This window comes from Perna viridis, chromosome 10, assembly GCF_037379345.1.
Source record: "Perna viridis isolate PV_CMFRI_1.1 ecotype Kerala chromosome 10, ASM3737934v1, whole genome shotgun sequence".
Lineage (NCBI taxonomy): Eukaryota > Metazoa > Mollusca > Bivalvia > Mytilida > Mytilidae > Perna > Perna viridis.
This window is the reverse complement of record NC_142454.1, coordinates 28211385-28226692: the sequence shown is the minus strand read 5'-3', so window position 1 is coordinate 28226692 and position 15308 is coordinate 28211385. Positions and strand designations below refer to the sequence as shown.

Genomic DNA, 15308 nt, shown 5'->3' with positions numbered 1-15308 from the left:
AATAATCTTTTTATATTACGAAAAAAAAAATGATTTCTTTCCCTAACAGTTATATGAATTTTTAGGTTTTGTATTTCGTTAAACCAAATATTTGTTTTGACAATTATGCTTGTTTATCGAAATACTGCCTTTGTCCAGATGAAACGCGTTCTCTTTAAAGGTTGATTTTAATATTTAAAAAAAGAATTTGTTCGTAACCATAGTGTGTGCTTGTTAGTATGCATCATGTGTGTTGGATCTGAAACGATACACATTTTAGGAGGTTCACATGTTAACATGTAATGTCATGAAAGTTTGCTAACAGTTATTCACTAATATCAAAATACAAATACTCCTTTATTTCTACCATAGAAATATGAAATATGAAATATGAAATATTCTGCCAACCGTAAAAAAGCATAATTGACTTAAATGTATTTTTAATAATGAAAGCTTTTTTAAAGAGGTAATTCACACGAAGACAAAAGTAATCATTTAAAATTATACGATGAAAAATGTTACATTTACGACGGCAATAGTTCGTCAGTCTAAACCCAATGTCGTGTTTCATATGTTCTCAATGTGATAGCAATTATGAACTTTTGTCGGTGTGGAAGAGAATACAAGCACATTAGCCACACGTGTGTTGCCCTCCAAGACTTAAACATTCTCCCTCATAATTGTATAAAGATAAACATCCCCAAACATTTTTGTATTTGCTTCAAAAAAGCGAAGAAATTAACCCTCATAATTGTATTCGTTACAGGAAACCAAGACTGTATTGACTCCTACATATGTAACTGGAAAGGAATGTATAATGGAACTATAAATACAAATGCCTCTGGTAAAACATGTCTAGTGTGGAGTAATACTTATTATTCGAAGTATGGACAAATGAACTACAAAGTTGCATATGCATATGAACATGTTTAACATGTAAATAATCACAATTTTGATAGATGAAGATTGCAGAAATGACTTAGCGAATGAACATTACAACGGAAATCTGAATATATCGATTTCTGGCTACCGTTGTCAAAAATGGAGCTTGACATTAGGACCCCCAACTTACAATGGTGTAACGAATTTTACCTATGAGAGATTACACCACTGTAGGACACCACATGGTGATCCAAAAACTACATCATAGTGTTACACAAACAGGACAGAAACATATTGGGAAATATGTAATGTTCCTATATGTAGTAAGTACATGTGTATTTGTTGGATTTTCAATATAAATAATCTTATCAGAGCAGACAGAATGGAATGAATAATTGTACATTTCATCATATAGACCTACAAAGCAAATTGATAATTAAAATAAAAATGTGTACTACTACTACTTAATTCTCAGTCATACAAATGTACTCATACAATTGGTGATCTAAAAAAGTGTCACAATAAGGCTTAGCACTGTTGCAATGTTAGTCAGTCTATGCCTTGGTGTTAACTGTTATAGAAACTGTCTTGAATATAGATGATGTTTAGTAGTTTGTGATTAACGTTTATATAAATAATCATATTTGTCACAAGTGGTCTGTTTGGACACTAGAAACACAATGTCACTACATGTATCGTTTTATGACCAACAGGTCTATTTTGAAGCCCCTATTTACGTAATAATAAAAACGTTGTTCTCTTTCTTAGCCCGTTATAAATTGTAATCAATAAGACCATTTATTTTTTATTAAAATATCATTCGATTTTGCTAGAGTTTCATACCAGAATGATGATTTTTTTTTGTAAATTTGAAAAGATGTCTTTTATCTATGTATTTTGCAAGGCTAAACCGTAAAATGAACTAAATAAAATATAACGTGACGTCAATTTAATTTTTTTCAGTGGATAACTGATAAAAAAGTAAACAAAAATGTTGGAGCCTTCCATCTCGAACCATTTTATTACCACCAGTAAGACTAATATTAAAAAGTCTTAAGTCGGCCTGTGGACATAATGGTCGATATCAAATGGTGAGTCAGATAAAAAAGACGGTATTTATCTTCATGGCTCACTCTGAACTATTGAAAACATTGAGAGTAATTTTTTTTCTAGGATAGCTGACAGTATCAGCCTTACTGCTTTACAAAAAACAATTATTTACAAGTATTTAATTAATTTTTGTTTAATTAGATTTAGTGTTGAATACAAATTCGACCCATACTATCTAGGATATTTTTGATTAATCTACGAATAGAAGTGGTGGTCAATCAGATAATCATCCACAAAATGGGAAGCAATAAACAAAGTCACCATAAAGTCTTAAAGAACTATAGCATAAAGCATGCTGTAAAAACTTTGCAAATTAATGAAGTGAAACTGTTCATGAAAAAAATGACCTAATATATATATATAAAAAAAGCAAAACGACAAACAAAGAACATAAACTATGACGACAATTGCCGGACTAATTATACACAAAGTACAAGGCGGGTTAGCCATGTTTGTGAACGCTGAAGTCTCCCTCTAACCTGCAATAGTGGTAGAAAATACACCAATAAAACTAAATACAAAAAATATGTTGTTAACAAGAGGTACCTACCTCTAAAAAGTATTCGCTTTTTTTTTAAAGTCCAAAAGCAACTGATTAACACACCTTGTTAACTCGTCCAAAATGAATAAGATAAATGTCTGAGTAAAACAATGTCTTCGTGCAAATGCCTAGATAAAATGCAATGTTGTTCACATCCACATTATCAAAATAATACTACTTGGAAGTTGTTTAATATAGCAGATTGTTCAAGTTATAGGTTTTACAAGACTTATGACATTTATGACACAATCTTTCGAAATATATGTCTGCAGTCTGTCATTCACATTTTTTGTTAAACCAGGCGTTAAGAGTCCACCTATAACATTAGAACATTCAAATATACAAAGCCAAGACAGCAATATATTTCCTGATCTGTTACAAGTAATATGTGATATTGGATATCACTTAATTGGACCCAGTAACATACAGTGTACTGAATCGGGCAGCTGGTGTACCTTACCTATATGTAATGGTAAGTAACATTATACAAGAACCAGTTTCATCGTCATTTTTAATTGTATATCACAGACCAAAATACAGACTCATTGGAAGTCTATCAAGTATATTTTCCTACTTTTCTTGAAAACGTTACTTTCAATGAACCAAACCTTATGCGAGTGTAACTTCCGTATTTTCTTTCTCACTATTTCTTGAACCTAATCTGATTTTAATATGGAAACAAAATTGTGGCTTTTCGCATTGTAATGTAAACATTTTTTAGGGTAGATCATACTTAACATTTCTAGTAGATATAGTTTCCTATGCAGAGGACGTTTACCCTACCGGTGCACCTGGTTCATGCTCCCAGTTTTGAGACTCCGAGTACCTCATTTTTTATTTGTTTCATGTATGTATAATTTTAATTTCTTTATGTTCTTTGTTGTGTTTGTCTATTTTCCATATCTGGCCTTTGTTACTGGAATACATTATTTTGATTTCCGCTAGAATCTTGTTTTCCTTGATTACTATATTCTTTAAGGTGACTCTAAATGCACATATCTTAGACTTTTGATGTAAAAACACGGGTCACTAAATTTGGTTTTAAGATAATTGAGCCTTATAAAAGTCTGTAGTTTTTATTGTTTCTGTGGGTATTTTTAATTTGCTGGCGTATGAAATTTATTATAACTTCATACATAGAACAATTACTAACGGTTTTTCATATTTCAAATCGAAATTTAGAGGTCACCAAAGATTTTTAACCTTACCCTTAAAATAAAACATTGAAAGAAAGTTGGCGCCAATTATGTCTCCAGGGAAAAAAGCCTTTTTACAAAATAATTCGTTTGAAATCATTTAAACATTTTTTTGACATCATTTTTAAAAATGTTAGTTTATGGAAAATATATATGTCTGTATGACTTTGCAAGATTACAGAAAACATTAAATGTGTAATAGGTATGATCTTCCTTAGGTAAATTATCATTATCGACTATATTATAACACTTTGCCCCTAAATCTTACAAGTTTTTCAATTCTGATAATGGTCCTTCATTAATGATAACTTCATCTTTACGCAATCTAGAAAAAAAATAGCATTCAAATATACCAAACGTAATTTATGTTTTTATCTTTGCTTGAAATATTCTTAGACTATAAAAAAACTCCAAAATCTTGTGATTAATATCGCCTTTGACTGTACATTCATATTTAGATTTATAAACATAAACGTTTTTGTATTATTAATGTTTTTTTTACCAATCAGTTGTTGAACATTGTTATAACTATCAATATTTCTTTTCCTGATTTTAGTTATGACATGCAAAACCAACAATATACAACCGAACGTAAAGTTTATGCCTCAAAGAGTAGAGTACTTCTATGGTGAAACTGTTACATTTTTCTGCAATTGAAGCTTTAATAGAACCTCTTTAAAATCAACATGTGATATTAATGAACAATGGAAACCAGCACCGCCGACATGTTCGGGTCTAGCTTCAGACAAAGAGCATAAATCAGGTATGACTTTAGTGTTCAGGTATTTGGGTTAAATCAGTGATGTTTACATATAGTGGTAAAAAAGTTTTATTTGGTTGTCCCTTTCATCTTACTTTTTAAAACTGCATTATGATATGAAAGCGAATACTCAACCTGAGTCAAACAGTTTAGATGATTATCAGAAAAAGTTTTTTTTATAGTGAATAATTCATTTGTTCACGTAACAGTATTTACATGTATCGCAATTATTTGTAGAGACTAGTAATGGAGTGTCCGGTACCGTGTTTGGAGCAGTTGTTGGATGTTTATCTCTTTGTCTGATAGTAGCAACAGTGGTAGCAATATATTTCATGTATTCACTTCAATTTGTTATAATAAATTATATATCAATTAAAAAACAACGGTTTATAACTACAACTTAAAAAATGAAAAAAAAAAAAAAAAGAAAAACATCTATAAAAAAAGAAACAAACAAATAACTGTTTAATAAATAACCTTTAAATTCTTGTATATCGCGAAACGACACATTTTTATCAATACTTTTTATATTTAAACTGACATCATGAATAATTTTGTGTATTGAATAAATCATAAATAGATTATAAGGGAAAATAAAAACAAATTACATTGTTTTAAACACAATACAATCTTGAACTATGGATGTTTAACATGTCCTAATGAGCTACTTAGCGGATCAGCAGATAAAACTGCGTACATGTTAACTTACACACTGGTCAATTTTGTCCATGTGAACGCATGAAACGACTTGGATGCATATGTTGCAAGACTTCAATGAATGGTTTTGGAAAGAACATGTCACAAAATGGGTAAATACTTGTGTTCTGTTTTTAATTAATATAAATACACACGATTATAAAGTATAAAATAATTCATTTTTTTTTTAGTAAAATCAATTTGGACTCTAATACCTTTTTTTTACAATTTTCAGTCGACTTCAGTAAATATTTTGAAAAATGAATTCAAATGTAATGTGTATACCTTATGTTGTCAACAACATGGAAAAAGTATATAGAAGTTTTTTTTTATAATCGACAATAGACCGCTCTGAAAATCATTTCAAAGTTTCCTTACAGAGCAACCATATTTTGCACAGGATAAAGAGTTTTCTCCCTTTTAAATACATTTCAATGCTTTTTATGCAATTAATATATCTTCAATTGTTACGGTTATTCAGAAACAAACATTCAGCCTTGAAAAAGGACGTATTTGTGGTATTGAATGCAGTACAATCTTTAATTAACAAAAAATGGCATGTGCCGCACACTGACTGGATTTTATATTGACACCCTGTTCATTTATCAATCTAAAAAAAGTTCAATATGTATTGCTATATTTACAGAATGAGAAATGGAAGAAGTACAAATCCTACAGCAATCGACAATCTGATGGACAACCAGTTCTTAGGTGCACAAGCACCTGTTAAAATGTAATATTTTTACAACTTGTGTTTAATGACCTTATGAAAGGAATTTCGAACTTGCAAATTTAATGACGACGCAAAACATACGAATCGCTGATAACCAATACGAAATGATTGTTTTTGATTATCATAAGTGACCTTTTAATTGATCCTGATACTATACAGTTTTGTTAAAAAAAGATAAATTATTATTTTCAAGTCATTTTTTAATGTAATTTCAACGCCTATAAACAAACTGGTTGATGCTTAAAACTATGATTTGTTTACCGGTAACGTTACCATTGAAGAAGGGTTATAACATAACTGGGTTACGTTGCCGGTTCCAGAATCAGTTATCGCCCGGGTTGATATCGGTTTGTGATTAAACTATAAATCCGTATATCCAATTCACTGAATTTAATGAAATTTAACGATAGAACGTTAAAGATATTCTTATGTAAACAAACTGCTATTGGCATGAACTCTATATGAATAAGCATTATATCTGTAAACACATACAACATTGCACTGTTCATAATCTGATCGATATTACAGGATAGTGCTATACTTGTTTAAAACGTGATTAAGAAGTATAAAGAGTTGTAGGTTCCCATTTTTGGCATAAAAGACCATACTATAAACTGCAAAGTGTGGTTTTGTAATCATAAGTTATGGGACCTCTTGGAATGAACACACTTAAATATAATTTAGTTTAGAGACTTTGTCCTTTAAAATTACCCAAGTCTATATACACAGCCATAATGGCAATAATGATTAACAAAAACAATATCAAAGATATAGTTATAGAATACGTAATGTTCAAAATGATATTACCTATTTATAGAAGAAAACAAATACCAGTCTCATTAACTTTCCCTTCTCGAATAACCATGTTCAATGATGTTTAATCTGAAATTCGTCGTGAATTAATCTCTTCATAGAAGTGTTTTGTCTTTTTATTTCTTTTTACAGACAGGGATGAAGACGTCTACACTGATTTAGAATGATATTGTGTGGAATGTCGTAATAGTTAGAAAATAAATATATACATTCTCAAAAAAAAAAAAAACATTTTCCGTTGAAAGCACTTTTGAAATTAACAAGTGATATTGGACAACAGCTTGCTGTTGTACAGATAAACAGAAATAACATTAGCAAATTTGATGAATAACTAAATCTAGGACAATCTGATTTCATATTTAAAGCATATTGTCTTATGTATTATTTTGCTGTCAGTTTAATATTTTATATTGTATGGCTTCTTTGACTTACTTTTAGTAAGTTGGAATTCAAATTTCGCGAACGTTTGCATGGTTTTGATTTGTTAGAAACACTTAATGACACACGTGTAAAAATGCCTTGAAACTGAGTGTCAGTACTCTTTGTGTTTAGTATTTTTTGATAAAATACTTGGTGTCACAATTTTCAAATTTAAGGTTTCGGCCGAAGTGGTGGGTCTACCGACTGACTGTAGCTTTTAGTTGTTATTTAAAATATCATGATTTTTTTCTTTAAAACTAACAAAACACTTGTGATATCTTCAACCATTTAATTTTAAATGAAATGGAAATACAAAAATAAAAAAATGCTAATGGAGATTAATCAAGGGGACCACTAACAGAAATCAAAAGAATATAATCCAAGGAAAAAGATTAGACATGGCAAACAGACAAACACAACAAAGAACACGAGTTAATAAAAATAATACATACAAAGTTACAAAAGTAAAAGAGCATCTTAGGGTAGATGAAAAAGTGGAAGGGTAAACTATTACTCGTTGAACAAATCAGTTTCATGGTGCAGATAGATTAACTGTAACGATCCACTAGTTTATGATGACGTTATGATTATCATCTGCGTAATTATTTCAATCTTGTAGCAACTGTTCCAAAAGCCTAGTTGTAGGAATTCTATACGCAGATGTGTAGGGATGTTGCCACAGATGAAAGGAAAGTTGACAATACGGAATGAAAAGTCACGTTTGTCTTATAGTTTGGTCAATAGTTTTTTCCTTCTCTATCGATCTCTAAGTCAAGGTCAAGATATAATGCTACCTTTACAGTGACTATTGTATCCGTTACTCCATACCCAGATGCTAAAGGTACGTTGTCACAGATAAAATGTAAGTTGAAAATACGGAACGAAAACTCACATTTGTCGTATAGCTTGCGTAATAGTTTTCCTTTTCTACCGATAGATAAGGGGCAGGTGTGATGTTTCAAATACCCGAAACTGGGATGGTTTAACGAAAATACGTCATCTATATAGCAAAAACTGAGATTAAATTATCTAGCTAAACGTAGTACCTTCTTTTGGATATGATCAGCTATAACATCAGTCTCATAAGAGTGAAGGAAAATGTCAGCAAGTAGAAGAGCACATTTGTTCCCATTGGAATACCGACCGTTCGTTTAAAGACGCGTCCACCATACCGGACAAATATGTTGTCGATCAGAAACTCCAAAATTTTGAAAACATCTTCCTCAGCATACTTGGAAGATGATTTGGAATTATTTTTTTTTACAAAGTATGAGGATTCAACATGTTTGTATCTAGGTGTACCGTCTGTTTTTAGTAACATATATCTATAATGTTTTGAGTCGGGATTTTTACTGAGTATAGGGAATAGAAGAAGAAAGAGTTGAAAAATCATATATTTTAATGATATTACATTCTTATAATAATCTTGAATGGGGGATCTTAACAATTTTTCGGATGCACGTTGAATAAATACCACTACGAGGGTAATATGTGTCGTGGGAGGACTGGAGACCAAGTTTGGCAGCTGTAAGTGTAGAAGCTTAAAATTTTGAAAGAGGTTTGGCGGTATATTTTGCAGCTATGTAACGCTGTTTGAATGGATTCTTGTGAAATTCAGGAATCCAGTACATACACGGTAGATAAATTCAATATCTGTATCTGTCTTCCAACTAGTTTTCTTCTTTTCTTTATTTTTTGTAAAATATATATAGTCGATAGTTGTCGTATAGATATTCAGCAATTCTTTGAAACTTAAAGTATTTTCACTTCCGTAAGTACCTGAGTGGTTTGAAATAAGTTCTATAAGTATCCAAGTACTTACCGCGGCTCTAATAAATTGAATGTTTGAGTATACTGCTGTCAATTGCTCTAATTGGAAAGTAAACCAGTTTGTAGGATGAAAAAAAATTATAGACAGTGTCAACCCTTTTCTTAAAAGTCGGAAAAAGGAAAATTAAGATTTGTTTCCAAAATTATGGAGGATTTCTCAAAAACTATGTATTATGTTTTATATTTAACGAAAAAAAGGGCAGAACAATTAGATACTTAGAAACCGGATTCCCATACAAAAAGCTTCAAAGGAACCACAAACAAACAAACAAAAAAAAACCATGCAAAATCAAACAAAAACATGCCTCAAATGTAAATAATAACAATAAACAATGGAGAATAATATATTTTAAAACTTAGTACATATGCACTGTTATTAAACACAACAATCTTTAAATAATTTTCACTTGGCGATAATGTTGTATTGCCCCTTAACCTTTATGGTTTTTTTTTTTTGTATTTTCATAAATTACCAGTTGGTACCCAAACCGTTTAGGTCGTTTGTCTGATCAATCAAATTATAAAATTCGATGTGTATATCTGGATTATTGATATATAAATAGTGTGTTGAGATTTGCATAGTATATGTAAGTAGGTTAACAATCATGTCAAATTAAATACGAAATGAAATTGGAAACAGTTATTTACATTAAAAAGTTAAGCAAGTCAACTTGCATTAAAATTAAACATGTATATTGAAAATTGTGCTTGTAACAGGGAATCATGAATGTGTGGATTTGAGATTAAAGTACAATAAACAGTTTATACAACTGTTACTTGTAAAACACGTATAATGTGGAATAATACTAGACATCTCCCGAATACAGACAATTGAATTATTGTCGTGCGCCATTTTCGAATCATTTTTCAGTAGAATATGTTGTACTGACATGAGTCCAGATCCAAGTTTGGTGAATTAAAATTAAATAAATACCATAATTATCCTTGTATATTACACGTGCAAAACATGTTAAATATATATATATATATATATATATATATATATATATATATATATATATATATATATATATATATATATATATATATATATATGACATATTCATTAGCTTTATAATTCTAAAAGTATCAAATTAAAAGATTTGGATATATTTACTTTAAGATAATACATTTTGCTTAAACGTAAAGTGTGCCGCTTTTTAAGAAAGCAAGGTATAAGTTTTACTATCGTCAGGTCATGACTTTGCCTTATCTTTCTTTAATTGAAAATATATGTAGGTACAAACATGTTAACAAGAAGACATTTGTTTTACTTTATATTTGATAATTCTTTACAAAGGTATGGTTTAATCTATTAGCAACGAAATCTATTTAAGATACACCAAAAAGACTTAATTAAACAACTTAATATGTTATGAGGTAGATTTACCTTTTTTCTGTTTGGTGAAATCATTTTTGGTTTGCCATAAATCATTTGTCTAAAAATGCCAGGAATCGGACGTTACAAAAGATGTAGGCAATGCATTTGATCAAAGACGTAACAATGGAACCATGCAATTTTCCATCAAATGAATCTTCACTAATCGGAACATTTACTCGTAATAATTACAAGGGAAATGAAAACTACTACATATAACGAGATTTATCAAATTCGCAACATCAATTATATTTGTAATTATAATTCAATATTGTCGATGTAATACAAATGCCTGGATTCGCTGGAATACAATTTGATATTTTTTGTTTTAAACTTTATAATAAAGCTTTGCCTTGATAATAATTTTCCGAATTGCAAAAAAAAAAAAAAAAAAAAGAAACAATCGTCGATATTATATTTGTTTCATGTACATATAGTAGATATATACTTTGGTCTATATATAAACTGATATGTTGAGTTTTTCACAACCTTAAATTTAATTTTGAGCACAAGCTCGATTTGTACAACATATTCAATATATAAACAGAACTTCACAAAGATACTGATTAGTGCGGTCAACGTGTCAAATCTGAAAAAAAAAAAAAAAAAAAAAAATATATATATATTTTAAAGCTGCTCTAACATGATCGTTCATGATGAAATATTTTGAGCATGAAATAGGTGTAAGGTAGTTTTTTTAGTACTGTTTTATTTGATTTGACAGATAAGCTCTTAAATAATCATTGTTTCATTTAAATGCGAGAGTTTTATATGAAATCATTTTAAACGTTGTATTGAAACGAAGGAATTATTATGAAATATTGCTCAGGTGCACAGATTTAATCTTATAAACAAAGTAAAAAAGTTCGTCAAATGTTATCAACATTAGTTTGTATTTCCATTTATCTTAAAACAAAATGATTGAAAACATCACAAGCGTTTATTTTATTTTAATGACAAGTTCGTGAAACTTTAGATAACAAACATTATAAAGTAAAGTCAGTCGGTAGACCCACCACCTGGGCCGAAACCTCAAATTTGAAAATCAGGACACCAAGTATTTGATTAAAGAATATTAAACAATAAGAGTATTGATACTCGAGTTGTTCATTTGTTTTTGTTACTTTGTATGTATGATTTGAGTTACTTTATGTTCTCTGTTGTGTATAACTGTTTTCCATGTCTGGTCTTCGTTGCTGGATTACATTCGTTTGATAACTGCTGTAGCCTTGGTTCCTTTGATTACTCGTTCAATGCATTTTTACATGTATGTCATTCGCTGTTTTTTTTTTAAACAAACCAAAGCCATGTAAACACTCGCGAAAGGTGAAATCCAAATTACTAACTGGTTGTGACAGAAGGCATCAACTATAAAGCATCAAATTGAGAAAGAAATAAGACATAAAACAATATGCTGCATTTATGGTAGCAGGGTTTCTTAGTTTTAGTTATTCATTAAAAATACAATTGCTATATCCTTTCATTTGTTCAATTGCAACCTGTTGTCAAATAACACTCGTAAACTTCAAAACTGATTCTAACCAAATATGTGATTATGTATGTTAGTCTGTTATTCATTATGAAATTCCATACAATATCATTCTAAATCTCTGTGTAGATGTATTCTGCATTGCGGGTGGACTTGGACACTGTAAATGAAATTAAAAAAAATATCGATGAACAGTTCTATTTCACGACGAAGTTCAGATCATCGGTATACAGCATAAATATGATTGCTGCTAAAACATAACATACATTATCGTGTAAGAATATTCATTTAGAAACATTTAGACTTACCGCTGCTCATTTCGATATCTTCGTAAAGTGGTGGCGTTCCTTTCAGCTTTCTTCTACGAATATATTATATTATTTTGTACATTACTTAATCTATATCATTAAGTGTCAGCCCACGGAAAAATCTGGCAAAATGGGAAACATGCATGTCAAAACCCAACCGATCTGACGATATAATTTAACTCAAGGATGCTTTCTTTATTTGAAAATACAATTATTTAATCTCTGCGTCATTGGATTTGATCGTAATTGTTTTAAATGAAATGTAAGGAAAAGGAAGTTTTTGACAAAATTATTTGTCCTGTAAATGTTGTTATTGCATCGTTCCAAATCGTCTATCGTATCAGCCCGGACCGTTATGAACAATGCAAAACTATAACATATAAATGTTCCATTTAATAAACTTGTTTAACTTAGCTATATTTTATACGTTGAAGATATCAGGATCAATTAAAAAGACACAAAAGACACTTATAATAAACGGAAACACAATACTTTCATATTGGTTATCAGCGTTTCGTATGTATTGCGTATCCATCAAATTTGCACGTTCTAAATTCCTTTTTGTAAAAGGTAGAAAACTCTTTATTTTGTGTAAAATACGGTTGCTCTGTAAGGAAACTGTGAAATGGTTTACAGAGTCGTTCATTGACGTTTAAAACAACATATGTATATACCTTTTGACAACATAAGATATAAACATTACATTTAAATTCATTTTTCAATATATTTACTAAAGTCAACCAAAATTAATAGAATAAAATCATTGGAACCAAAAGCTTAAAATTCTATAACAAATATGTTTTTTTGTTTTTTACAATAAACTTTGCTTTCACAAAGAAAACATACTTCATAAGCGCGAGTATCTATATTAAAAAAAAGTATTGAGCCATTTTGTAAGCAATTTCTGTTTGTAAACATTCATTTAAGTCTTGCAATCACGTGGTTCAATGCGTTCACATGGACACAAATGACCAGTGTGTAAGTTAAAATATATGCAGTTGTATTTGATAATGCGCTAATCAGCTCATGAGGACAGGCTATGCATTCTTAGTTCATGATTGTACTGTATGTAATCTTTGTTTTGTTAGTTTGCGTTATAATATATTAAATGATTTATTGAATAAACAAAAAATGGTTTAAGATGTCAGTGCAAATATCAAAATTACGCAGGACGGTTTAGATCGTTTTAAGTGAAATTTATATAGAAAAAATCTTTTAAGTCGCATTCTACAATAAAGCTGTTTTAAAAGGACTAGAATTGCAATTATATGTTTTTAATGAGATTTGATAAAACAGGATTTAAAATACGCGATTCTTCCACTTTCGATTTCTTGGGATTTTCCCTTGTGAACATTTCATGACATCTTTCAACTCAACTATAAAATGCTTTTGCCCGACCTGTAAATCGCAACTAAATTTGTTGAAATTTGGCAAGATAGTTTGTATTAATGTACTTGTCCTGAACTTTGTTGGAAAAAGAAATAAATCATCAGATTATCCAAGATGATTATACCAGAAATATGCTTTGCGGTGAAATTTGTTAATCTGTAAAAGTCGGCGAATGCTTATTCTGTTCTACTATCCCTCACAGTTTTTTGCCAAATGCAGGTCCTGTGCCATAAGCATTCACACATATCTTTTTGACGGCTACTGACATAATTTAACGAGGTATTGTTGATAAATAATTGATACAAACACGTATTGTACACCTTACATTTCTCATGCAAATTCTCAAGTGTAGAACAAATAAGCATACAATAAATTATAAAAATACCATTTAAGGTTCTTCTTTTAAAATTATGTTTGTGTATGGAGTTTATATAACACCATATAGACATACATTAACGCAAACATAAAGTAGGCACAAATTCTAATAGAGCATTGCACATATACTTATTGGAAGCAGAATTTTCAAAAAAGTTAAACTATGCATACTAACTACAAAGTAGAGCAAAACAATATTCCCAGCCTCCCTCAATATAGCACCAAGGCCCTTTGACTGATGCTTGATCTTCAATTGGTGCACAGCAATTGTTTATTGTTCCATATCTCGAATTATGAGTATAAATCCACACTATACATGTTTTACCAGTCACAGTTGTATTTGTTGTTCCATTGTAATTTCCTTTCCAGTTACTTAGATATGATTCAACACAATCTTGCTTACCTGTATTGAAAAGTATTCCTTAAACTTGACTGTCGGTGGAATACATTTCTGATCAATGAATACTATTTAAATTTATAGATGTCTTAAAACATGTTAGAGATATATGGCACATGTGTTAACAAACGTGGAACATATTAACATTTCATCGATTTCCCTTACCTTATGTTTTATTTTGTTGATAACTTTAAAACAAAAATGCAATGCAATGTTGCTAATTACGAACAAATACTATGCCTAAGTGCGTACAATATTTTTGTTCATTGTTTCTTACTACTCCTTTAAATGTCCTCGCATTGGCTTATATATATCTGTATTCTCTTAATTTTATATATCAGACAATTCCTTGAAATTTAATTCTCTCTTTTTGAATTGCCTCAATTACTGTTTTCTGTACCTATGCTTACAAAAATGATTTGTTTTTAAATTGGTATCAAACAAGACTAATACACACATATCAAGTGCAGGAATATATATTCAATATTTGTAAAATAAAGGTAGATATTGAGTAAATTTACAACAAAGAAGGCAAAAACAGTATTCCCAGCCTCCTCCCTTAATATAGCACCAAGGTCCTTTGTCCGATGCTGAATCTTCTATTGTTGATCGACAGTAGTTCATTTGTCCATATTTCGAATAATAAGTATAACTCCACACTAAACGTGTTTTACCAGTCACAGTTGTATTTATAATTCCATTATACATTCCTTTCCAGTTACTTGCGTAGGATTAAACGCAGCCTTGTCCTGTAAATTGTAATGAACATATTTCCTCATATTTACTTTTTATTTGTTTTTGTATACGAATCTTTTCTGAAAATAAATACAAAACTGATTGTGGATGGCTTTCTAAGTAATTTGACATTATGTTGTGACTTCTTGAAACCCAAAGGCTACCAACTAATTGTCATAAAAACGCTCTCCCAAGACAAACCATAGAAAAAAAAGCAAAACGTAACAAACCGACAAAGGACTGACGCTTATATTAAGTTTATTGTTTGGAAATTATA

General features: G+C 30.1%; 1 long non-coding RNA gene across 3 annotated transcripts; it reads left to right on the top strand.

Moving 5' to 3' along the window:
* Window positions 1-1749: 1749 nt before the first annotated feature.
* Window positions 1750-6080, top strand: LOC148605241 (uncharacterized). 3 transcript variants are annotated; one of them, XR_015915954.1, is made up of 5 exons: window positions 1750-1952; window positions 2814-3359; window positions 4265-4471; window positions 4706-5277; window positions 5811-6080. It is a non-coding gene; the product is annotated as an uncharacterized LOC148605241 (long non-coding RNA). The 3 variants fall into 3 exon arrangements; XR_015915952.1 differs by having other exon boundaries at window positions 4706-4802; window positions 5811-6069; XR_015915953.1 differs by having other exon boundaries at window positions 2814-2984; window positions 4706-4802; window positions 5811-6060.
* The last annotated feature ends 9228 nt before the right edge of the window (window positions 6081-15308 follow it).